Source organism: Eubalaena glacialis, chromosome X (genome assembly GCF_028564815.1).
Source record: "Eubalaena glacialis isolate mEubGla1 chromosome X, mEubGla1.1.hap2.+ XY, whole genome shotgun sequence".
In the NCBI taxonomy this organism is placed as follows: domain Eukaryota; kingdom Metazoa; phylum Chordata; class Mammalia; order Artiodactyla; family Balaenidae; genus Eubalaena; species Eubalaena glacialis.
This window is the reverse complement of record NC_083736.1, coordinates 22,593,630-22,619,382: the sequence shown is the minus strand read 5'-3', so window position 1 is coordinate 22,619,382 and position 25,753 is coordinate 22,593,630. Positions and strand designations below refer to the sequence as shown.

Genomic DNA, 25,753 nt, shown 5'->3' with positions numbered 1-25,753 from the left:
ATTTTCCTTTATACCCAAAATTTATTGAGTGCTTACATATACCATTATCTAACCCAAGTGGTTTGTATGTATAATCTCATTTACCTCTCACCCACAAAAAAGGAAGAAAAGCTATAAGATAAATTATATTATTATTATGGTTGATATTCTTGTTTAATAAATAAAATAAGGTATAGCGAGGTTAAGTAACTTTCCTAAGACCATGCACTATCAAATGTTGGGGCCAAGATCTGATCCCAGGCAGAGGGACAACGAAGTTCACCTACTTAACTACCACGCCCTATTGTTTCCCAGATTCGTACATATGCCTGTATATTCAAAATACTTCTAATTTATTCACTGCTCCCACACAGGACTCTCAAGAACAATAAGAACTATCTTCAACACCCACAACCTAGAATAATTACTTATAGGAAGCTCCAACTTCCCTAAAGACTGGTTTGTCAAAAAACTAAGTTGACACCATTGACACCAACTGAACATCTTAAGACCAATGGCCCCTACAGGCATATTCCAAAGGAAGATGGAACAGTTTAGGCATCCAAAGTCCAAGGAAAAGATCGGAACTTGGAGATGTGTAGTAGTTAAAAGGCAAGAACAAAATGTGTCTAAGATTCAGGGAAAGCAGGTACAAGAAAGCTAGAAATTAGAGCAAGGGAAGCAAATAAGGTAAAGAGCAGATCATCAGTACTTAAAGCTCAGAAAGGATGTTTCTGAACCTTAAGGCACCTACCTTTCCTATTCAGCCCCCCAGAGTCAATGCCAAATAAGCCTGCGTGAAGGCTGGTGGGAGGTAATCACATACTCATGGTCTGCGTGGGCAGGAGGCCAAACCCATTTAAGAAGTTTTCCTCATGCCAGGCTAGCATGGGAGCCCTGGAAAACAGGCAGTGACAAATCAAACACTATAATACACTTTCAGTGGGGAGAAGGTGCAAAATCAGGTATCAGAGCCACTCCAGGTAAACTTCCCCTACTTACCAGTTTTACATTGGGCCGGCCCTGGGGAATACTCAGTATTAATGGGATCACAATATTAATAGGATTTCATAAAGTTTAGGGATGCATATCTTTAGATTACTTGCTTATCCCCTCCTCCCCACTGCTTTTCCCCTCTCCTTTTCCAATCAGAAATCAACAGAGGAAGGTAAGAAAAGAGGTGTAAAGGTGGAGAGACTGAATTCCTTGGGAAGTCTAGAATAGCCTTAACCAAATGGCGGAATGGAAGAAGACTAGGGTACGGAGATTAGACATGTCCACTGAACAAAAGGGGTCTATTCAGACGAGCTGAGCACTGTGGCCAAGCTGTGCAATGTTCTAGGGCAAATTACCTCATAATTGTGTGCCTCAATTTCCTTAGTTGGAAAAATAGGTGTGACAATGCTTTCTTCACAGGGTTATGAGGAATTGAAATAAGACATGTGACAGTATCTGGTATATCTTAGGCACTCAAAGATGTTAGCTGACTCAATTCTTTCTCTGAACACTCACACAAATGTTTATGTCTCTCTTAAGGCATAATTTACTTCCTACTTGCACTACAGTTATTTCTACATGCATCCTATCTCCTGCACTAGTGTGTAACCTCACTGAGAGCAGGATATATGTCTGATCCATGAGTATCTTTCTTAGTTGGAATTTAGTAAATGTTTATTTGGATGGATATGCTTAAAACAGAAAGGACCACTGAAAGACAATGGAGTGCATAATAATCAGCCAAGTAAAGATTGGGAATGGACCCTGTCAAATTACCCATGACCTTTTTCACAGAACTAGAACAAATAATCCTAAAATTCATAAGGAACCATAAAAGACCCAGAATTGCCAAAGCAATCCTGAAGACGAACAAAGCAGGAAGCATAACCATCCCAGACTTCAGACAATACTACAAAGCTACAGTAATCAAAACAGTGTGGTATTGGCACAAAAACAGACATACGGATCAATGGAACAGAATAGAGAGCCCAGAAATAAACCCACACACCTATGGTCAATTAATCTTTGACAAAGGAGGCAAGAATACACAATGGGAAAAAGACAGTCTCTTCTGCAAGTGGTGTTGAGAAAGTTGGACAGCCGCATGTTAATCAATGAAGTTAGAACACACCCTCTCAGCATACACAAAAATAAACTCAAACTGGCTTAAAGACTTAAACATAAGACATGACACCATAAAACTCCTAGAAGAGAACATAGGTAAAACATTCTCTGACATAAATCATACTAATGTTTTCTTAGGTCAGTCTCCCAAGGCAATGGAAATAAAAGTGAAAATAAACAAATGGGACCTAATTAAACTTACCAGCTTTTGCACAGCAAAGGCAACCATAAACAAAATGAAAAGGCAACCTACAGACTGGGAGAAAATATTTGCCAACAGTGCGACCAACAAGGGCTTAATTTCCAAAATGTACAGAGAGCTCATACAACTCAACAACAAAAAAACAAACAACCCAATCAAAAAATGGGCAGAAGACCTAAATAGACATTTCTCCAAAGAAGAAATACAGATGGCCACTAGGCACATGAAAAGATGCTCAACATCACTAACTATTAGAGAAATGCAGATCAAAACTACAATGAGGTACCACCTCACACCAGTCAGAATGGCCATCATTAAAAAGTCTACAAATAACAAATGCTGGGGAGGATGTGGAGAAAAGGGAACCCTCCTACACTGTTGGTGGGAATGTAAGTTTCCGCGGCCACTGTGGAAAACAGTATGGAGGTTCCTCAGAAAACTAAAAATAGAATTACAATATGATCCAGCATTCCCACTCCTGGGCATATATCCAGACAAAACTATAATTCAAAAAGATACATGCACCCCAATGTTCATAGCAGCACTATTCACAGTAGCCAAGACATGGAAACAACCTAAATGTCCATCGATAGATGAATGGATATAGAAGATGTGGTACATATATACAATGGAATACTACTCAGCCATAAAAAAGAATGACATAATGCCATTTGCAGCAACATGGATGCAACTAGAGATTATCATACTAAGTGAAATAAGTCAGAAAGAGAAAGACAAATAGCATATGATATCACTTATAGGTGGAATCTAAAATATGACACAAATGAACCTATCTATGAAACAGAAATAGAATCAGGGACATAGAGAACAGACTTGTGGTTGCCAAGGGGGAGGTGGGTGGGGGAGGGTTGGATTGGGAGTTTGGGATTAGCAGATGCAAACTGGTATATACAGAATGGATAAACAACAAGGTCCTACTGTATAGCACAGGGAACTATGTTCAATATCTTGTGATAAATCATAATGGAAAAGAATATGAAAAAGAATGTATGTAAATGTATATATGTGTATAACTGAGTCACTTTGCTTTATAGCAGTAACACAACATTGTAGTTCAACTATACTTCAATTAAAAAAAAAAAAAGGATTGGGAATGGAGATGTTCAAGGTAGGAGATACCTGGACATTCGGTCCAGTGGAGAAAGAGCCAGAAAGTCCTTATAAGTGACAGAGGAACACAGCAAATGGACTGTGTTCACGGGAACCAAGCAAGATGGGACACTATCTTGGGTCTTATGTTTGCGACTTGAGTGTAGTTGAACTAGTAAAAATTTAAACAAAAAAAAATTTGAGCCAAAAAAATCAAGTTACTGGGGGACATGGGAGGAAATAAGTGAACATATACATAATTTTAATGTTAATAAAAATAAATACTTTTTAGAAGTAATGACTGTGGTTCTAGAGTTAGTGAATTCTAGGTTTGACTCTGGTTACTAGCTATTTAATTGTGGGCAAATTATATAATTTCTCATGTATAATATATGCAGAATAATAGTACCTACTTCAGGGGAATGATGAGGGGATTAAATAAGATAATTCATGCTAAGGCATTTAGCACAGTGGTGGCAATATAGTAAGTACCCAAAAAATGTCAGTTTTAACAATAATAATTATTATCATTATTGCTTTCATTTTACAACTGAAAAATACACAATCTGGAAAGGTAACATAATTTTTCCAAAGTCATATAGCTAATAAGTGTTGGAACCTGGAATTAAGCCCAGGTTGGACAGCCAGGAAAGCCCACACTGTTAAGACTTACAATATAAGCAGGACGTTTGGACACATGAACAAAACAAAAGAGTACTTCTTAGAACGGCAGAGTATGCACAGGACTGACCCTGTTGGTGGTGTGTATTCTCTTGACCCACTCCGTCCTAACATAAAGATTAGTCTCATAGGCAGCAGAAGGGTAGCTTAAACCTCAGGGCTCTGGTCCCTAACCCAACCATGGGGGCTGGAAAGAGGTATAAATGGGAGTTAGTTTGGTCACTTTGATCTCCCTTAAATGTTCCTGATAATCTGGCAATCCATCAGTTGGGAAAATATCACCATAAAAACTATTTATTGTTGGGAGGTGGAATAAGAACATGGTCCTTGCATTAATATAAACATGGTTTTAAGTTCTGGATCTTCCACTTACTAACTCAAACTATAGGTGAGTCATTTAACATCTTTAGGGTTCAGTTTTCTCATCTGTAAAATGGCAGTATTAAAAGTAGATACAATATACGTTAGATTTGAAAGTTAAATGTAATGTACATGCTGTATACTCAATAAGTGTTAGCTATTCTGGACATATTATTAGTACTCACCCATAACTGGTTCTCCTCTCCTTCTTTGACTCATGGGAGGCTGACTTCCCAGCTGTCTTGAAGTAGGTGTGGCCATAGGAATAGCTCCAGCTAATGAAGTGTAAACTGAAGTGACATAAGTTACTTAGTGAAAGAAAGTATGAAAAGGCCCTACCCAGCCTCCTCTGCTGTGGCAACCCTGGAAGACCATGTTGAGACGGTGTTGTGACAAGTTGGTGCCTCTATCCAAGCCTGGGTCTCTTAGTGACTGTGTGGCACTGGGCTCCTCCTTGCCCTATTTTGGACGTGCACTTTGAGTGAAAAAATAAAACGTTGTTGTATTGTCACTGAGATTTAGCAGTTACCGTGTTATCCTAGCATACTTAAGTCTATCCCATCTAATACAGGTATTATTATCATCATCCATTATCATTATATTGTTCATCATCATTTTCATGGTATCCACCACTGTACTTAGTATATTTTATGTTATGAATTTTGCTCTATTTATATTTTGCAGCATGTTAAATGTAAATTAAAGTAAGTATAGTTTGGGTCAACAATAAGTATGTTTAAATGTTTTGTCACCTTTAACTCACTATCTTATGGGACATTGAAATTCCACACTATGGACAATTCAAGAGGTGAGAGTTAATTTTTTTAAAATTTAAATACCTTTAAAAAGTATGTAAAGTGTACAATATGGCAAAAACTCAAATTCCAAATGGAGGAAAATTTTTTGAAATACTGATTTTACATAAGCCTAGGCATCTATTTCTAAGATACAGAATAAACTTACTTTATTTTTAAAGTAGCTACTGAAAACTTACAACGAGTAGTGAATTGTGTTGGGTGCCGAATGATACAATGATAATTATAGGAAAGGCACAGATAAGTGCCTTTGCACCATTCTTGACAAGACAGTGAAGTCTGAAACCATGGGATGAGAAGAAATGAGATGCAAATAAGACTATGTTAGATTTTTAATTTTATCTAATACTATCAAATGTCAGCATTATACTAGATAGTATTGTATAATATCTGCATTATTTAAAGAACACCAGCTGCTTCAGGATATAACCCCAAAATCTCAGCAACTTACCCAATCAATGTTTATTTCTCTCTCATGCAGAGTCCTGGTCAGGAGGTTCTCCTCCACGTGGTGACTCATGAATCCAGTTTCCAACCATCTAATGGCTGTGCATTTGGCTGGCTGATAAACAAAGAGAAAGAACATGCAGAATGGTAAGAAAAACTTAAGAGCACAGGCCTAGAAATGTAGCCCAATATATTGTCCAGAGCTAATCAAGTGCCTCCACCCATATGCAATTATGTTGAAACAAGAATATGCAGTAATATGCAATGAATATATATATATATGTATATATATGCAGAATTAAGGATTTTACATTATTAAATATTGAATTTAAACTCTGGAAAATGAGACTGAGAGTATCCAAAAATATAGAGCAAGCAATAATGTACTAAAAAGTATGGAAAAAATGCTAAGTAGAATGAAGAATGAATCCAGACACTTCAATGTCCATCTAATGGGACTTCCAAAAAGGCAACAAAGAAAGAATTGAGAGAGAAAATATAATGCTTAGAAATTTCTCCAAGCTGAAAATATTCACTATATTCTGGATTGAAACAACCAAAAACTATACTGCAAAGCAGGATTTTAAAACCCATTCCTAGGTACAGTAGAGTGTAATGTCAGACAAAAGATACAGGGAAAAGCGAGATTACTTATAATAAGTAAAAAATTGACATCAAGCTTCTAATCAGAAGTATCTGAAATAAAAAATCTGTGAAGAGAGCTTAAAATTAGAAGAGATAAAAAGAGAAAAACGTTGAACATAGAATTGTATATGTAATTAAAGAGTGGGAGAAAGAAAAACATTTTCATACATTCAAGAACTCAAAACCTTAACCGTTAAAGAACACGTTCTGAAAGAGCGAGTAAAAGATGTGTTCCAACAAAAAAAGAAAATAAAATTAGAAGTAAGGAATGGGATACAAGAAGTAATGGTAAACAAAGCAAAACAAAAAATCAGGAACTCGTTAAATCTAAGTATTTATTGTAAAATATCATGCTTATAAAAATCTGGAACTAAAATTCTAAATAGTAGCCGCATTAGAATTTGAAATGATAAGGGGAAAGAGTGGACAATAATGAAACCATGATGAGTTTTTTGTTTTGTTTGCTGTAGAGTTTTAATTACAGATTTACTGGAAAATTATAAGTTAAATATTTGAAAATTTAAGAGCAATTCACAGAATAATAAAAATTAGAATATTAGAAAATTAGAATAGAATGGAAAATTAAAATTTGAAAATAGGAGATGAAAAGAAATAAACAAATTCAATAAATCCAATAAAAAGCCAAAAAGGGAGGAAGGAGAAAATATAGAAAGTATACCACTACACAGAAAAAAATAACAGAAGTTGGCAAAATTAAACTAAAATCATAGTATATATGAAAGGTTCAAAATCGCCCCTTAACTCCTCAGAATGCATTTAAATATTTGAGAGCTTCATCCTTATTTTCAATATACTCTATTAATCCTTAATTATTCAAGTCATTCATTTCCGAAGAGCTTTTGCAGTTGTTTTGAGTTGTGATTTCAGTTTATCTTTGCAGCTTATGACAATGAGGGAAAGACCAACATAAGAGACACTAGTGTTAAGCAGAGAAGGATTTGCAGGGTAGGAGACTAATGGCATAACTCTCTTTTTACTAGTTTTATTGAGATACAATTGGCATATAACACTGTATGAGTTGAAGATATACAACGTAATGATTTGATAGATGTATATATTGCTAAATGATTAGCACTGCCAATCCCTCTCCAACTCTTCCAACAAATTGAAGAGGAGGCAACACTCCCAAACTCATTTTACAAGGCCAGCATTACCCTGATAGCAAAGCCAGATAAGGACACTACAGGAAAACAAAACAAAACAAAACAAAAAACAACTACAAGACAGTATCCCTGATGTTTATAGATGCAAAGATTCTCAACAAAATACTAGCAAATCTAATTCAACAGTACATTTAAAAGACTGGACACCATGATCAAGTGGGATTCATCCCTGGGATGCAAGGATGGTTCAATATATGCAAATCAGTAAATGTGATATACCACACTAATAGAATGAAAGATAAAAATCATATGATCATCTAATAGCTGCAGAAAAGACATTTGACAAAATTCAACATGTACTCAAGATAAAAATCTCTCAACAAATTGAGTATAGAAAGAATATATTTCAACATAGTGAAGGCCATATATGCATAACTCTTTATTCATTAGCAGACATTCCAATGTTGCAATGACTTTTATTTTCCTATAGAATAACTAAAGAGGGGACTTTGATGATCAACACTCAGATAACTAAGACCCAGTATACTCAGTCACTGCTGGCACATCTATATGTTGGCAAAGATATATAGAATATCATCTAAAAGGACATCTACCAATCACACATATGTGGATACTAATAGGGTAGATATCTGTGTCAGTTCAGGGTCAGTTCTGATTTATCTCGTCATCATGGGTCTTATTTTCCTACCACTTTGCATACCTGGTAAATTTTGACTGTATTATAGACATTTCGATTTTTACCTTGTTGGGTGCTGGATATTCTTGTATGCCTAAAACATTCTTCACCTTTGTTCTAGGATGTCATTAAGTTCTTGGAATACTTTGATTTTTTTCAGATTTTACTTTAAAGACTTGTTTGGCAGGACCAGGGCAGTGCTCAGTCTAGGGCTTATTATTCCTCCCTATTAAAATAAGACTCTTCTGTGTATTCTACCTAATTCCCCATGAGTCATAAGGTTTTCCAGTCTGTCTGGTGGAAACAGGCTCTATTCCCAACCTGTGTGTATATTGAGCACTTTTACCTCTCATGTGAAATATATCAATTCACCTTAAACAACATAATTAGAAATTTTATCTGATCCTGTTGGTCCCTTCCTTCCCAGTTTTTATTCCTTTTTATCTTTTAGCCCTTTAACTTTCCTTTGCATTTGAAAAAGATTTACTTCACTTGTATCATCCTGTCCCCTTTAGCCCTCCAGCTTATTTTCCCATCACTGGACATCTTTGAATGTACTGGGTATCTTTACAGAAAAATGCTGGTAACAATTGAAGAGTTTATTTTATTTAGCTTGCCTTTTTCCTAATCCATTAATAATTGCCTAGCAGGCCCATAAAATTGAAAAGTTAGAGACTGAATAGCACATTCTTATTTGTTTTATCTACAGAGAAATAAATCTACTTGTAAGATTTAATCCTACAATCCGTTAAAAACCATCCAAGTGTCACTGACTTCCAACTGAGAAGTCAATGCTTTCAATTTAGGAAGATAATGCACCATCTTTCATGACAAAAATCTTTTTCACTTTTGGGTTTTTAAGAGTATTATCAATAAATATCAATTTAAAGTACACTTAATGTCAGATTCTACAGAACAACCAGGAAGAGTTATTCATCCCAGGTTCATACTATATAAGCTTTTAGATGATGTGCGTGCATGTGTGTATATGTACATGTGTGTTGGATATTACTTACAGAGGAAATAAAATGATTATAAGATCCTCTCTTTTTGATAGGTAGATGGATCAATGAATGGGTGGCATTGAAAAAGACCATAAATTTCCTTACTACAAAAGGCAGTACACAGAAAAGTTTGTATAGATTTACATCAAGCTAGATACGCAGCAAGTCTAGTTTCTACCACTATCTTTACTATTGACTGAAGTGGCTAAACTCTCACTTTTGTGAGGCTAGAATAAGGGAGATAAGTGGCCAAGAAACAGGCCTGACAAACAGTGAATCTGTTAACAATGATAGGTAAAAAGCATGGATTCTGGAAACAAAGAAAGAATTCTTTAAGACCTTGACTAGGTGTCAAAACAAGTTTGAAATGAGGGAAATGAGAAATCAAAAAAAGCCTAAAATCACATGTTGGAGTCCTGTAATAAACAGAGAATAATGAGAAGGAGACTTGAGGGAAATGTGTAAAATTCAATTCCCCAGAGAATCATGATGAGACCCTGGGAAAGAGAACAAATCCTTTCATGAAGATAGTATTTAAATCAGGGATATCCATGTACCTGAACTGATTTGAAAGCAATTCTACCAAGAATCAAGAAACATTAACTGGAAAACATTTACAATATTTCTATGTGCTTATTCTGCCTTTTTATTGAGGTATAATTGACATACAGTATTAGTTTCAGGTATACAACATAATGATTCGATATTTGTATATACTGCAAAATGATCACCACAATAACCCTAGTTAACATCTGTCACCATATAGTTACAAATTTTTATTTTTGTGATGAGAACTTTTAAGGTCTATTCTCTCAGCAACTTTCAAATATGCAATACAGTATTATTAACTATAAGCACCATGCTGTACAACACATCCCTTTAACTCATTTATTTTATAACTGGAAGTTTGTTACATATTTTAAATCTTATAAGCCTAAATCATAAGTCATAGGTGGAAAATTCATTTTACTTCATTTTTATTTTTTTCAACAAGAACTTCTTAATGATTTTAAGAGAGCCAATTTGTTCAGAAGAGAATATAAAAGGGAGGTGGCTCATGAAGTAAGGAACTTCCTTTCCTTCATACATGCAGCACTGGATAAATAGCTGTATTTCATATGGGTTTACGTTTAGGCCATGTAAAATGAGTTAATTCTATATCCTTTCTACTCCAAAGATGGCACTATGGGCACACCATCTCTAGGCACACATATCTGTAAGACACACATCACACAAATCTCAAGACATACATACCCACATACCACTGTATGTTCCACCAAAACCCCTAGCAATAGTGGTGCTAGGTTTCCCTCTGAGTCGTTGTTCAAACAGTAAGGAACATTTACATGGGTAATGGAACCCAGTCCATCTCTACTCTCTTGTACATAATCCCCCTAGTGACCACAGCACACTGTTCTAAAAGGAATACCTGAATGTAGTCAGAAGCTATGAGAGAGTTGGATGAACTGGTTCACAAGGGCATTAAACATACCCTTGGAATCATGAGAAACTCTTCTCATCAAAGCTAGTGAAACAGAGAAAGAGGTCAAATTAAAGCCTTTAGAATTGGAATGGCTAAAGATTTTAATCATGATCAGTGAGGTGGTCTATTTCTAAGATGCCTATTTAACCCTAATAGCTTAATCTCTCCAAAACAGAAGATGATAATCTCTCAAAAACAGCACAGAAAAGAGGGTAAAATAGAATATAAGCCCTGGCTATGTGTATGACTGTGTGACCTTGTGTATGTGTAGCTTAGAAAGTAGACATGAGGGGCTTCCCCGGTGGCGCGGTGGTTGGGAGTCTGCCTGCCAATGCAGCGGACGCGGGTTCGAGCCCTGGTCTGGGAAGATCCCACGTGCCGCGGAGCAACTGGGCCCGTGAGCCACAATTACTGAGCCTGCGCGTCTGGAGCCTGTGCTCCGCAACAAGAGAGGCCGCGATAGTGAGAGGCCCGCGCACCGCGATGAAGAGTGGCCCCCGCTCGCCACAGCTGGAGAAAGCCCTTGCACAGAAATGAAGACCCAACACAGCCAAAAATAAATTAATTAATTAATTAAAAAAAAAAAAAAAAAGAAAGTAGACATGAGACGTAAAGCTTACTTTAAGATTGCGATCTTGATCGCCTAAGTTTTAGGCTGTAGGTTAGTTTCCATATATATTTAAGTTATTCAATGGAAGTTCTTATGAAAAGGATTGTGTAGTCCAAAGGAATTCCTGCTGCTTATATTAAAATGCTTGCTATACTCCTCTACGATATTTCCAGGGGCATTTTTTGTTTGTTTCTTGGTAGAATGTCTGTAAGAGGGTGACATACTATCACCATTGTACAAATATTTGTTTCACAGCTGTGAAGAAAGTATAATGAGAGAATAGGAAAGTAAAACAAACAGTAAGTAGGACTGCACATGAAACCCTGAAATGTGCTGCCACCATAAATGAAATATGTATTTAATGATTCCATAATTACCATGATTGAAAAGGTAATATACATAGAAAGCTTTAAAAACCTATTGCATACTCTCCAGAATAAATAACTTAGCTAATACAAAATTATTCACTTTTTCAATAGAAAATTGCGGGGAAATTTTCTTTATCAATATCATCTTTCTTCTTTGTTGTTATACATATACGTTGTCATAAATTGAAAAATTTGAAAGAGAGTAAGTTTCCCACTTAGAAGGAGCACTGTTAAAGTGGCATTAGCTACTTCATTTTTAATGAACTGTTGGTAAAATTAATATCAGAGAAGGCCGGTAATACTGATAATTATAAAAAACAGAATGATACAGTGCCCACCCTCGAGACACACACAGCTACATACACTCTACCAAAACTCCTAGCAATAGCAGTGGTAGGTCTCCCAGCAAGATGGTGGCCGGCTCAGGTCATTTTGATTAACATACCTCCATTTCTAGCACACAGAAGTAAAGTTTCACATGCCCAATATTCTAGTCTATGCCTCAGTCTTCTGAGTAGATGTTCCCTAAGCTTCCTTTCTGGCCTATGTGGATTTCTCGCAACAAATTTGAAAAAGTACCTACTGTGATTCACCAAGTAAACATTCCCTGCATCTTGCCCTCCACTCTCTCACTTCCCATTTGCATTCAATAGTTCAGAGGTGGCTTGAACAGCAGTTATGGTCTGCCACTGGGAAATTTCTATAGAGCTAAATATTATTTATAACAATAATAATAGCTAATGTTGATTAGCAATTTCTATCTGCCAAAGACTTTGCTAAGTGTTTCACACATTTTATCAACCAAATTTAAGAAGAAACAGAGGATTAGAAAGATTGAATACTTTATTCCAAATCACCCAGATAATAAAGGTGGAGCTGGAATTTGAACTCTTTGTCTGTCCTACTCAAGATAACAAGCACTTAATCACTCCTTCACTGCTTATTGTCCAAATGCAACTACAGATATACTGGTTGTAAGCCAATTCCTGATGACCTGAAGTGAAACAGAATATACTGAGGACAACTCAGAAAATTCTAGAATCACAGAATACCCTAGGACCTAATTGGTTACTAGAGACTTCAAGCAAGGGTTCTTAAACCAAGCTTCCATAGGTGGCACATGTAAGAAGTAAAAATTTCAGCTAAAGACCTATGTCAACAAGAGTAACACTCAAGGAGCCTTAACAGACAGCTTGTTCAGTACGTGGCTCATTGGACATATGATGATAGCATTTAGTTCTGGTCTCAATCGTGAGTTTAATATATGGCTGTGTGAAGTCAGGCAGCGAAATATTCTTAGACCACTCGAGATGTTCAGATCACGGATATCCCCTCTAATGTCTAAGTATTTAGAGTATCTGTTATAGATACAAGTTCAAGACCCACATCATTCACTTGCCTAACTTTAAACTTTGTGAAATCTTTATAATGTATTGGCTACATTGTGAAAAATGTAAAAGATTCCATTTTTGTATATTACAATAAAATCCTTTCTTATTTTACTTAGAAAAATATTTTCCTTGCAGGAGCACTAGTAAAACAGAATTTGATATGCTTCAGGAGCTTTCTTGAAGATGTGGGGATATGGAAGAAATACCTCAATAACTTGTTTCCCACTTCTAAAGCTGCACTAAATGAAAGGAGCTGTTATTAATCTTGCCGTTGCCACAGAGAGCAATGTGGCAATCAGGTGTGGTTAGTCAAAGTAGATTCAATTACGCACCTATAGAACTTTTTTTACTCAGAGCACAAAAATGTCAATTAATATAGATTTTGAGTTCTATACAGTAGAATTGTAGTATATTAGAAAACTTTCTTCAAATTGAGCAACTCTGAAAGCTGTGAAAACCTTCCTACTCCACATGTCTCACAGAATATAAATGGAACAGAGATGTCAGTGAGAAAAGTCAATTTTATTTTTCTGCAGGTTCACCAGCGTATGTTTGCTCAAAGTCCATTGGCAAGATTAGAAGTTTGTTGCTATTCAAGTCATTTTCCATGTTCTGAAGAAGGACTTTATTCATAGTTCCCGTATTGCTAAAACTTAATCACTTAATCTTCTACCAGGTCCCAAGAAAGCACAAAGTAAATAATGCTTTACTAATGGTTCTGATGAACCTAGGGGCAGGACAGGAATAAAAACGCAGATGTAGAGAATGGACTTGAGGACACGGGGAGGGGGAAGGGGAAGCTGGGACGATGTGAGAGAATAACATTGACATATATACACTACCAAATGTAAAATAGATAGCTAGTGGAAAGCAGCTTCATAGCACAGGGAGATCAGCTCCATGCTTTGCAACCACCTAGATGGTGGGAGGGAGATGCAAGAGGGAGGGGATATGGGGATATACGTATGCATATAGCTGATTCACTTTGTGATACAGCAGAAACTAACACAACACTGTAAAGCAATTATACTCCAATACAGATGTTAAAAAAAAAAATAATGCTTTACTGAACAACAAGGGGAAAGTTAATGAAAAGGTGAGGGAGGGGAAAGGAAAAGAGCAGAACCCCACGGAGAAAAAACAGAGTTGCACTTCTTACATTTAGTCCTGACACATCATGAAAACTAATGATGTAACTCCCATGAGCTGCATGCAAATCAGAGCATTAATCTCTACCAAAATGGTTTATGTTATAGGAACCAACAAACAGATCTCCTTCAACTGCAGTAAATCAAACATGGTGGATCGTTTCCGTTTAACTGATGAGTACACATGTCACTGGCAGGAGGGCAGTGACATATGGAAGAGCAATAAATATTTTTTCTGACACTCCAGCAGCCCTTGTTCAATGACACTAAAGGAAGATAGAAGACTTCAGGAGAAAATGCAGGCCTGTCTCTATTAGCTGTCATGCCACTGCCGAGGCAGCAACTCCAAGGTGATTTGGTGTTCTGTGGTGTAGCTTACACATTTAGTCTTAAACAAATGAATAGCCTGAAAGCAAAGAATCAATAGTTCTCTCAGAACAGTGTCTACAGTGTTTCAGATTATGGCATTCTCCTAATAACTTAGATTTCCTTTAATGACAGTGATCTTGGGCATCTTCAGATTCTCTGACCCAGTGCTCAACCAAATCTTGCTACAGATTTTCTTTGTTCTCCTCAACACTACAGTTTATGTGCTGTCTGCATAACTTCCCTTTTCCTAGTAGGAAGAAAATCAGGGACAAATGTGTTAGAATGTATTATGTTATAATCCATGTCCAAGAGATTTTGAGGTATTTGATTCCAAAACACCATGTACTAATTTTTCAATTATCTCAGTATTTCCTCAAACCTCCTCAAATGTTATGATTTTGGCCCCTACCAAGCATGGTTATTAATGGCTACTATGATTCCCTCTAATAGGCAAAATGCAATAGGTATATTAAAATGTAAACCTGAGTTGCTTACAACTTGACTTGTGTGGCTTCTAATTCCCTTTGAACACCTGCTGTCACCAGAGGACACCCTGAATCTCAAGGGGTGAGGAGAATAGCACATGGTTCACATGGACCTCTGCCAACTCTGGTGCCAGAGTCGCAGTATAGTGGAGTGTAAAAACTTCGCATGGTTCAACCAGATTCTGAGGGGCAGGATTGGAAAGACAGAGTTCTGGGCCTGCCACAGAACAAAGATCCAACCAGAGAGATGGCCGTTTCCAGGGCTGCCAGGAAAATCACTCAAAGAGATGTGTGCGGCAAGTTAGCAATAAGAGACAGGCAAGTTACCCATTTTGAGATGCAAGAAAAGGAAGATTGTCAGATATGGATGCCACACCATGATAAAAGGTAAGGCTCTTTGGTCCAGTTTCAGGGAGTTGTATTCTTTTGCTGAAAGCCTCTATTCCAGTCTCCTGACTGCACTTTAAGAGAAACGAACAAATCTGGCCTGGCCTCATAATCACTCAAAATTTAATACTTAAAATATAGGAGAACAGTGGAGTATTGTCCAATATAAAAACAAGTCAAGAATTGGACTTAATAGATAGCCTCAACCACCAGAGGGCAGACAGCAGAAGCAAGAAAAACTACAATCCTGCAGCCTGTGGAACAAAAACCACATTCACAGAAAGACAGACAAGATGAAAAGGCAGAGGGCTATATACCAGATGAAGGAACAAGATAAAACCCCAGAAAAACAAGTAAATGAAGTGGAGATAGGCAACCTTCCAGAAAAAGAATTCACAATAATGATAGTGAAGATGATCCAGGACCTCGGAATAAGAATGGAGGCAAAGATCGAGAAGATGCAAGAAATGATTAACAAAGACCTAGAAGAATTAAAGAACAAACAAACAGAGATGACCAATACAATAACTGAAATGAAAACTACACTAGAAGGACTCAATAGCAGAATAACTGAGGCAGAAGAACGGATAAGTGACCTGGAAGACAGAATGGTGGAATTCACTGCCATAGAACAGAATAAACAAAAAACAATGAAAAGAAATGAAGACAGCCTAAGAGACCTCTGGGACAACATTAAATGCAACAACATTCACATTATAGGGGTCCCAGAAGGACACGAGAGAGAGAAAGGACCAAAGAAAATATTTGAAGAGATTATAGTCGAAAACTTCCCTAACATGGGAAAAGAATTAGCCACCCAAGTCCAGGAAGCGCAGAGAGTCCCATACAGGATAAACCCAAGGAGAAACACGCCGAGACACATAGTAATCAAATTGGCAAAAATTAAAGACAAAGAAAAATTGTTGAAAGCAGCAAGGGAAAAACGACAAATAACATACAAGGGAACTCCCATAAGGTTAACAGCTGATTTCTCAGCAGAAACTCTACAAGCCAGAAGCGAGTGGCATGATATACTTAAAGTGATGAAAGGGAAGAACCTACAACCAAGATTACTCTACCCGGCAAGGATTTCATTCAGATTTGATGGAGAAATCAAAAGCTTTACAGACAAGCAAAAGCTAAGAGAATTCAGCACCACCAAACCAGCTTTACAACAAATGCTAAAGGAACTTCTCTAAGTGGGAAACATGAGAGAAGAAAAGGACCTACAAAAACAAACCCAAAACAATTAAGAAAATGGTCATAGGAACATACATATCGATAATTACCTTAAACGTGAATGGATTAAATGCTCCAACCAAAAGACACAGGCTTGCTGAATGGATACAAAAACAAGACCCATATCTATGCTGTCTACAAGAGACCCACTTCAGACCTAGGGACACATACAGACTGAAAGTGAGGGGATGGAAAAAGATATTCCATGCAAATGGAAATCAAAAGAAAGCTGGAGTAGCTATACTCATATCAGATAAAATAGACTTTAAAATAAAGAACGTTACAAGAGACAAGGAAGGACACTACATAATGATCAAGGGATCAATCCAAGAAGAAGATATAACAATTATAAATATATATGCACCCAACATAGGAGCACCTCAATACATAAGGCAACTGCTAGCAGCTATAAAAGAGGAAATCGACAGTAACACAATAACAGTGGGGGACTTTAACACCTCACTTACACCAATGGACAGATCATCCAAAATGAAAATAAATAAGGAAACAGAAGCTTTAAATGACACAATAGACCAGATAGATTTAATTGATTTTATAGGACATTCCATCCAAAAACAGCAGATTACACGTTCTTCTCAAGTGCGCACGGAACATTCTCCAGGATAGATCACATCTTGGGTCACAAATCAAGCCTCAGTAAATTTAAGAAAATTGAAATCATATCAAGCATCTTTTCTGACCACAACGCTATGAGATTAGAAATGAATTACAGGGAAAAAAACGTAAAAAACACAAACACATGGAGGCTAAACAATACGTTACTAAATAACCAAGAGATCACTGAAGAAATCAAAGAGGAAATCAAAAAATACCTAGAGACAAATGACAATGAAAACACGACGATCCAAAACCTATGGGTTGCAGCAAAAGCAGTTCTAAGAGGGAAGTTTATAGCTATACAAGCCTACCTCAAGAAACAAGAAAAATCTCAAATAAACAATCTAACCTTACACCTAAAGGAACTAGAGAAAGAAGAACAAACAAAACCCAAAGTTAGCAGAAGGAAAGAAATCATAAAGATCAGAGCGGAAATAAATGAAATAGAAACAAAGAAAACAATAGCAAAGATCAATAAAAGTAAAAGCTGGTTCTTTGAGAAGATAAACAAAATTGATAAGCCATTAGCCAGACTCATCAAGAAAAAGAGGGAGAGGACTCAAATCAATAAAATCAGAAATGAAAAAGGAGAAGTTACAGCAGACACCGCAGAAATACAAAGCATCCTAAGAGACTACTACAAGCAACTCTATGCCAATAAAATGGACAACCTGGAAGAAATGGACAAATTCTTAGAAAGGTATAACCTTCCAAGACTGAACCAGGAAGAAGCAGAAAATAGGAACAGACCAATCACAAGTAATGAAATTGAAACTGTGATTAAAACTCTTCCAACAAACAAAAGTCCAGGCCCAGATGGCTTCACAGGTGAATTCTATCAAACATTTAGAGAAGAACTAACACCCATCCTTCTCAAACTCTTCCAAAAATTGCAGAGGAAGGAACACTCCCAAACTCATTCTATGAGGCCACCATCACCCTGATACCAAAACCAGACAAAGATACTACAAAAAAAGAAAATTACAGACCAATATCACTGATGAATATAGATGCAAAAATCCTCAACAAAATACTAGCAAACAGAATCCAACAACACATTAAAAGGATCATACACCACGATCAAGTGGGATTTATCCCAGGGATGCAAGGATTCTTCAATATACGCAAATCAATCAATGTGATACACCATATTAACAAACTGAAGAATAAAAACCATATGATCATCTCAATAGATGCAGAAAAAGCTTTTGACAAAATTCAACACCCATTTATGATAAAAGCTCTCCAGAAAGTGGGCATAGAGGGAACCTACCTCAACATAATAAAGGCCATATACGACAAACCCACAGCAAACATCATTCTCAACAGTGAAAAACTGGAAGCATTTCCTCAAAGATCAGGAACGAGACAAGGATGTCCACTCTCACCACTATTATTCAACATAGTTTTGGAAGTCCTAGCCACGGCAATCAGAGAAGAAAAAGAAATAAAAGGAATACAAATTGGAAAAGAAGAAGTAAAACTGTCACTGTTTGCAGATGACATGATATTATACATAGGGAATCCTAAAGATGCCACCAGAAAACTACTAGAGCTAATCAATGAATTTGGTAAAGTTGCAGGATACAAAATTAATGCACAGAAATCTCTTGCATTCCTATACACTAATGATGAAAAATCTGAAAGAGAAATTATGGAAACCCTCCCATTTACCATTGCAACAAAAAGAATAAAATACCTAGGAATAAACCTACCTAGGGAGACAAAAGACCTGTATGCAGAAAACTATAAGACACTGATGAAAGAAATTAAAGATGATACCAACAGGTGGAGAGATATATCATGTTCTTGGATTGGAAGAATCAATATTGTGAAAATGACTATACTACCCAAAGCAATCTACAGATTCAATGCAATCCATATCAAATTACCAATGGCATTTTTTACAGAACTAGAACAAATCATCTTAAAATTTGTATGGAGACACAAAAGACCCCGAATAGCCAAAGCAGTCTTGAGGGAAAAAAACGGAGCTGGAGGAATCAGACTCCCTGACTTCAGACTGTACTACAAAGCTACAGTAATCAAGACAATATGGTACTGGCACAAAAACAGAAACATAGATCAATGGAACAAGATAGAAAGCCCAGAGATAAACCCACGCACATATGGTCAACTAATCTATGACAAAGGAGGCAAAGATATACAATGGAGAAAAGACAGTCTCTTCAATAAGTGGTGCTGGGAAAACTGGACAGCTACATGTAAAAGAATGAAATTAGAACACTCCCTAACACCATACACAAAAATAAACTCAAAATGGATTCGAGACCTAAATGTAAGACCAGACCCTATAAAACTCTTAGAGGAAAACATAGGAAGAACACTCTTTGACATAAATCACAGCAAGTTCTTTTTTGATCTACCTCCTAGAGTAATGGAAATAAAAACAAAAATAAACAAATGGGACCTAATGAAACTTAAAAGCTTTTGCACAGCAAAGGAAACCATAAACAAGCCAAAAAGACAACCCTCAGAATGGGAGAAAATATTTGCAAACGAATCAACGGACAAAGGATTAATCTCCAAAATATATAAACAGCTCATTCAGCTCAATATTAAAGAAACAAACAACCCAATCCAAAAATGGGCAGAAGACCTAAATAGACATTTCTCCAAAGAAGACATACAGATGGCCAAGAAGCACATGAAAAGCTGCTCAACATCGCTAATTATTAGAGAAATGCAAATCAAAACTACAATGAGGTATCACCTCACACCAGTTAGAATGGGCATCATCAGAAAATCTACAGACAACAAATGCTGGAGAGGGTGTGGAGAAAAGGAAACCCTCTTGCACTGTTGGTGGGAATGTAAGTTGATACAGCCACTATGGAGAACAGTATGGAGGTTCCTTAAAAAACTAAAAATAGATTTACCATATGATCCAGCAATCCCACTACTGGGCGTATGCCCAGAGAAAACCATAATTCAAAAAGACACATGCACCCCAATGTTCATTGCAGCACTATTTACAATAGCCAGGTCATGGAAGCAACCTAAATGCCCATCGACAGACGAATGGATAAAGAAGTTGTGGTACATATATACAATGGAATATTACTCAGCCATAAAAAGGAACGAAATTTGTTGAGACGTGGATGGATCTAGAGACTGTCATACAGAGTGAAGTAAGTCAGAAAGAGAAAAACAAATATCGTATATTAATGCATGTATGTGGAACCTAGAAAAATGGTACAGATGAGCCTGTCTGCAGGGCAGAAGTTGAGACACAGATGTAGAGAACAGACATATGGACACCAAGGGGGGAAAACTGCGGTGGGGTGGTGATGGTGGTGTGCTGAATTGGGCGATTGGGATTGACATGTATACACTGATGTGTATAAAATTGATGACTAATAAGAACCTGCAGTATAAAAAAACAAACAAACAAACAAACAAAGAATTGGACTTAAAATATTCTTCTAGTACTAATTTATCTTTATATCCTTGGGTAAATCACTTATCATTTGTAAGTATTTATTTTTAACATGTCTTGGTTGTGCTAAATTAAACCTATGGATGCTCCAGCTCTCAAATCCTGACTTTCTATTTCTACTAATTATTGAACATATATATTTACAACCATATCTTGCTATTGAGCTGCTGTGTTACAATCCCGATTCATAATTAATGAAGCATTCCTGCTTATAAATTATGTTATGCAGTCTCAGTTTTACAGAAGATATTCCAAGATTGAAAGTTGACATGAATTGCAATGTCTCTTCAACATACCTAACATGCAAATATCAAAAAAACTAGAAATTTTTTAAAAACCTGCTATATGAAACTTTTAAAACTTGACAGAACAAAGAGATAATTCTTCTGCATATTAAAAGTTAATGAGTTTCAGTCATATATCCATCCATTTCATTCAACAATCATTTATTGAACGAATACAATAAGCCAGATGCTATACCAAGGGGGGCTAAGAATGGAGTAGTGAATAAGAAAGACAAGGGCATTATCTTCATGGATCCCACATTTTGGGGGAAATTGAAACCAGTTAGAGAACAGTAATATTGTCATTTATAAATGTCCTGTGTAGCACAGCCCTTTCCTCATGGAACCGTCAATCTAGCTGGGAGATGATGTTAAATAACCACATGAATACTTTCACTCACGACAACAGTTACAAAGAAGTGCAGGTAGCAGGGAGAACATAACACAGTGGAAAGAAAGCCACTCTGGGGATCAAAGGATGCTTTTCCAAAGAAGTGACTTCATCCTATGAGATGAAAGAGGAAAATTTGTTTCTTAAAAGGGAGAAAAGAGAGTGGAGGTGGAGAAGAATGTTTCGCATGGGGAGTATTTGTAAAAGCCTGAGGCAGAATGGTTTGTGGAGCTTCACAAGAAATCCAAGTAAGATTGGCGAAGAGTAAATGAGAGGTAGAATGGCAGGCATGTCAGTCAGTATACTGGGGACAAGGGCATAGACCAGGTCGGCAAGGGCCTGGTGGTCAATTTTCATAGTTCTTTAACTTTATAGGAACAAATACATTTTAAAGAGAATTCAACTTATTGAAAGTATTGAGTCAAAATATTTTTCACATGTATCTCTTTTGTATCTCACATGTGAAGTGAAGAAAAATAATATATAAAGCTATAATTATCAAAATGATTGAAATATTGATGTCAACTTGACCCAAATTGTATATACAGTATCACTTTGAGCATGCCCACGCGCACGTGTGTGTGAATTCTATTACTGATGATTTCAGGATTGTATAAGCGCTTTCTCCGCACAGACTTCTCCTATAACTGTTCAAAATAAAATACTATTTTGTGGGAAAAACATTCTTTTTAATATTACGATTAGTTATGATCCTGATAGGGAAATGATATGGATTGTAAGAACATGACTTCAATGTTCTAGGGCAGTTGTAAACATGACATATACTTAGTTCACATGCTAAACATCAAAGAAAAAAATTCTAAGGTTCCTAGCCCAGATTCTGACTCACATTTTATTTTTCCTCAGGCAGGGGCTTAATCAGACCAACTGAACACAATAAGGAATTCAATCTTATCTTTTATATGAGTCATCTTGAATAATAATAAGTTACTTATAGACATAAGGGAAATAAATTATCCTCCTCAGACATTTTACCATGAAGATATATACCCTTTCTATAAACAAACCACTTTCTATAACTTAAACTATTTTAGGTAGGATTCACCCTAAAATTGACTTAGATATTCCAAGGTTTAAGCTTTTAGAGAGGACACTAGCAAAGCTAGATTCATTGATGATGAAAGAAACCAATGCTCCATCAGAGTAGCAGGTAACCCTAGATCATTCTATTTTCTAAGTTCTGAAAACTTAACAGTTATGACATGAATTTACACCCATTCTTTACATTAAGTACAAGCTAGGAACACGTGATCATAAATTGATGAGGAAAGCAGTGCACTTTGAGTGTAAACACTTCTTTCTGAAGTCTTTAAGATTCCTATTCCAATTCCACTAAGTCTAGCTATATTTCCACTTCCTTTTTTTTCACAGTTTTTTTTCTGACTCATCCCTCTATCGCACATTGATAAATGGAAGAAGTAAATAAACATATTAGTTTATTTTTGTACAATATAATGTCAAAACGTATAAACTATGGGTTCTCATTCCAATTTTGCCTCTAACACTATTTTCATTCTTCATATTGTTTTTTCAGAATCTGTGGCAGAAAGTTCAGACTTCAAATGAATAATGGTTAAACTCAATCTAGTACATATTTTAGATGCAGCCTGTAAACATTGGGAATAAGGTTTTTTCCCCTGTGTTTTATTCTCCTTATCTCAGAGACAAGATTAGAGAAGAAAAATAAAACCTAATTTAGATCCCTTATATAACAACATGTTAAAATTGAAGTTTAAACCAAGCCACCAATGCCCAATAAATGTGAAATTCCAAACTGAGGTGTCAGATTACCATATGCAGAAATTATAAAGGAAAGAGAAGTGGTTTTCAATACATGGATGCACATTGGAATCACCTGAGCACCTTATGGATCCACTGATGCCTGGGTTCCAGCCCCAGGAATTCTTCTTACATTCAGCTGGTGTATGGACTGGGCATTGGGATTTTTAAAAAGCTAAGAGATTCTAATGTTGAGAACCACTATTTTAGCTAATAGTAATGAGTTAGAGAACACTGAAGAGTCACACTTTACAGATAGTTAAACACTGTAATTGTTCAATGAATATTTGTTGAATTAAACCAATAACATGATGCTTCAAGTCTAGTGAAATATTAATGTAGGAATTATGTTTAAACTATTGAAATAGAGATTGAAGCATCCCTCAGCTGATACTGCTTATGGACTTGCTAGGAATAAAGTTAGATTCTTCATGGAGTCTTTTTCCCATAGGGATTCTAAGACCATAGCTAATTCTTCTGTTACTTCTTGAATCATACATAGTGTAGGTTGATTAATGTCTAGATCAATTATAATTTGTTCATGCATACAAACTTTTTTTAAAGTCTAAAAATACTATTTTTGAAGTAAATGTTATCTGGAAGTTCCATTTCTAAAATATATCCTATCTATTAAATCTGTAGGTATTGTGATAGACAGAAGTAAGGGATATTTTTCTGACAGGGATCACAAAATAAGTTTCAGGCCAGGATTTGGGAAAGAATTTAAGGTTGCTAGAAATCCATACTATTTTAGTGGTTCTAGTAAAGTGAATTAAGTCCACTTCCCTTCAAGCCTTCCACAACTTGCTATGCACCCTCAAATGTGTGGGCGTGTGTACGCACGTGCGTGTGCAAGCACACGCACACATGCACGTGTGTGTTTTACTGTCATCTTTCACATTTTGGCATAACCAGATTTTTTTACTTAAATTCTATTCGCCTCTTTTGTACTTAATACCAGTCATTTTTATTTGCTTCTTATATTTCAAACAACTTCACAACTTTACTCTGAGGGATGCTCTACGGTAATGGGATGAAGGACAGATACAGCTGCAGCATATCAGCAAGAAAGCTGTGAACACACACATACACACACAATTCCCTTTGGGAGTTTAGAGAAGAACAGGGAATCAGTGAATGTTAATACCTCCCATGTAGCAGCTTTACTAGACAGATTTTGGATAGTTGGCCTTTTTCATAGCTAATAGCCATATAAGTTCTTTCAATGGTCCTTCTCCTTGCAATATTAGAGCTGTCTCATTGATAGGCTCTCAATTCTCAGAGAATAGAGGACTTTTGAATCTTGTTTTTTTATTAGAAGGTACAGTTGATTTATGACATCAGTTAATTCTCGCCTCTCAATATTTAAAGTAAGAACTTTCTTAGCTGGTTGATATTTGACAAGACCGCACATTCTTTAATGACACTGGTTGAAGACCAGTGAAAGACCACAGTATTTCCTCCAGTCGAGATAGATGTATTATTACTTGTGTTAAGAAATTCCTCAAATTGCATCTCGCAAAGTGATTATGTTTCTACTAAGGTGATAACCCTAGAAATACTGAAATATAATGGTGGGAAAGCACTATGTTGTAAATTGCTTGGTGCAAATATCACCATAACATTTTTAACAATTATTTAAAGTCTCTATTGTGTGCATTCACCTCACCATAGTTCTGCTTGTTCATAAATATGGGCAAGAGCACGGGAGATGGCTAGTTAAAAAGATGTTTTCCTCCCCCCCAGAGGCCTCCTAGGATTCAGGAGGAGTGACATATTCTTAGAATCTAGCAGAACTAATAAGATTATGTGGAAAGGACTGAAGATGTGAGAGGGAACTTGCCTACTGATTCCATATGCTTCCATCCTGATTTGCCTGACAGATTTGATCAAGCAAAGTTCAGGAACTCCTGAAGCTAAACTAAAGAATGTCTTCAGGGATCTGTTAGTTAAGTTAAAGTGTAGTCAACCAATACAGGAACAGTCCCCTATAAGGAGGAAACAATTACTCTGCCATTAAACAATCCTGATACCAAATGATAACTCTACTACTTACTAATAATTTAAGACATCTAAGCCTCAGATTATCACTAGCAAAATAGAGAGGAGCTGCTGAGAAGACTGAGAGGTATTTCGTCAGGTCAGAAGATCAGACTGTTCTTCAACGAATAATTATAGGGCATTTACTGTACTTCATGGATGACACAAGGGCTGAGAAGATGCAGATAAAATGGCAAACCCTGCACTCAAGGGGACTACCGGGTGGTAGGGATACAGACTTATAAATCATTATAATAGAATATGGTAATCAGTGTCATTATAATGTGTAGTGGGAAGACAGGGGGAAGAAGTCCAGAAATGCCTAGAAGAATCAAGGAACTCCTCACAAGGAAGATAACCTTGGGCTTGGGCTGAGACTTTAAGGATTCAAATAGGCATTTATTAGAGATACTAACTTAAGGATCACATTCTAGGCAAAAGAACAATGGTGTAAATGACAGGAAGGTGTAAGAGTGCTCTTGGGCAAGAGGTTTG

General features: G+C 36.5%; 1 long non-coding RNA gene across 1 annotated transcript in view; it reads right to left on the bottom strand.

The window, feature by feature from the left end:
• Positions 1-734: 734 nt before the first annotated feature.
• The window catches only part of LOC133082503 (uncharacterized), a 136,340-nt gene continuing 111,321 nt past the window's right edge, over positions 735-25,753 (bottom strand). Inside the window, exons 3-5 of the long non-coding RNA XR_009698955.1 lie at positions 5,720-5,830; positions 4,639-4,743; positions 735-876 (exon numbers count right to left, since the gene is read on the bottom strand). This is a non-coding gene — a long non-coding RNA (uncharacterized LOC133082503). The remainder of the gene's footprint in view (positions 877-4,638; positions 4,744-5,719; positions 5,831-25,753) is intronic.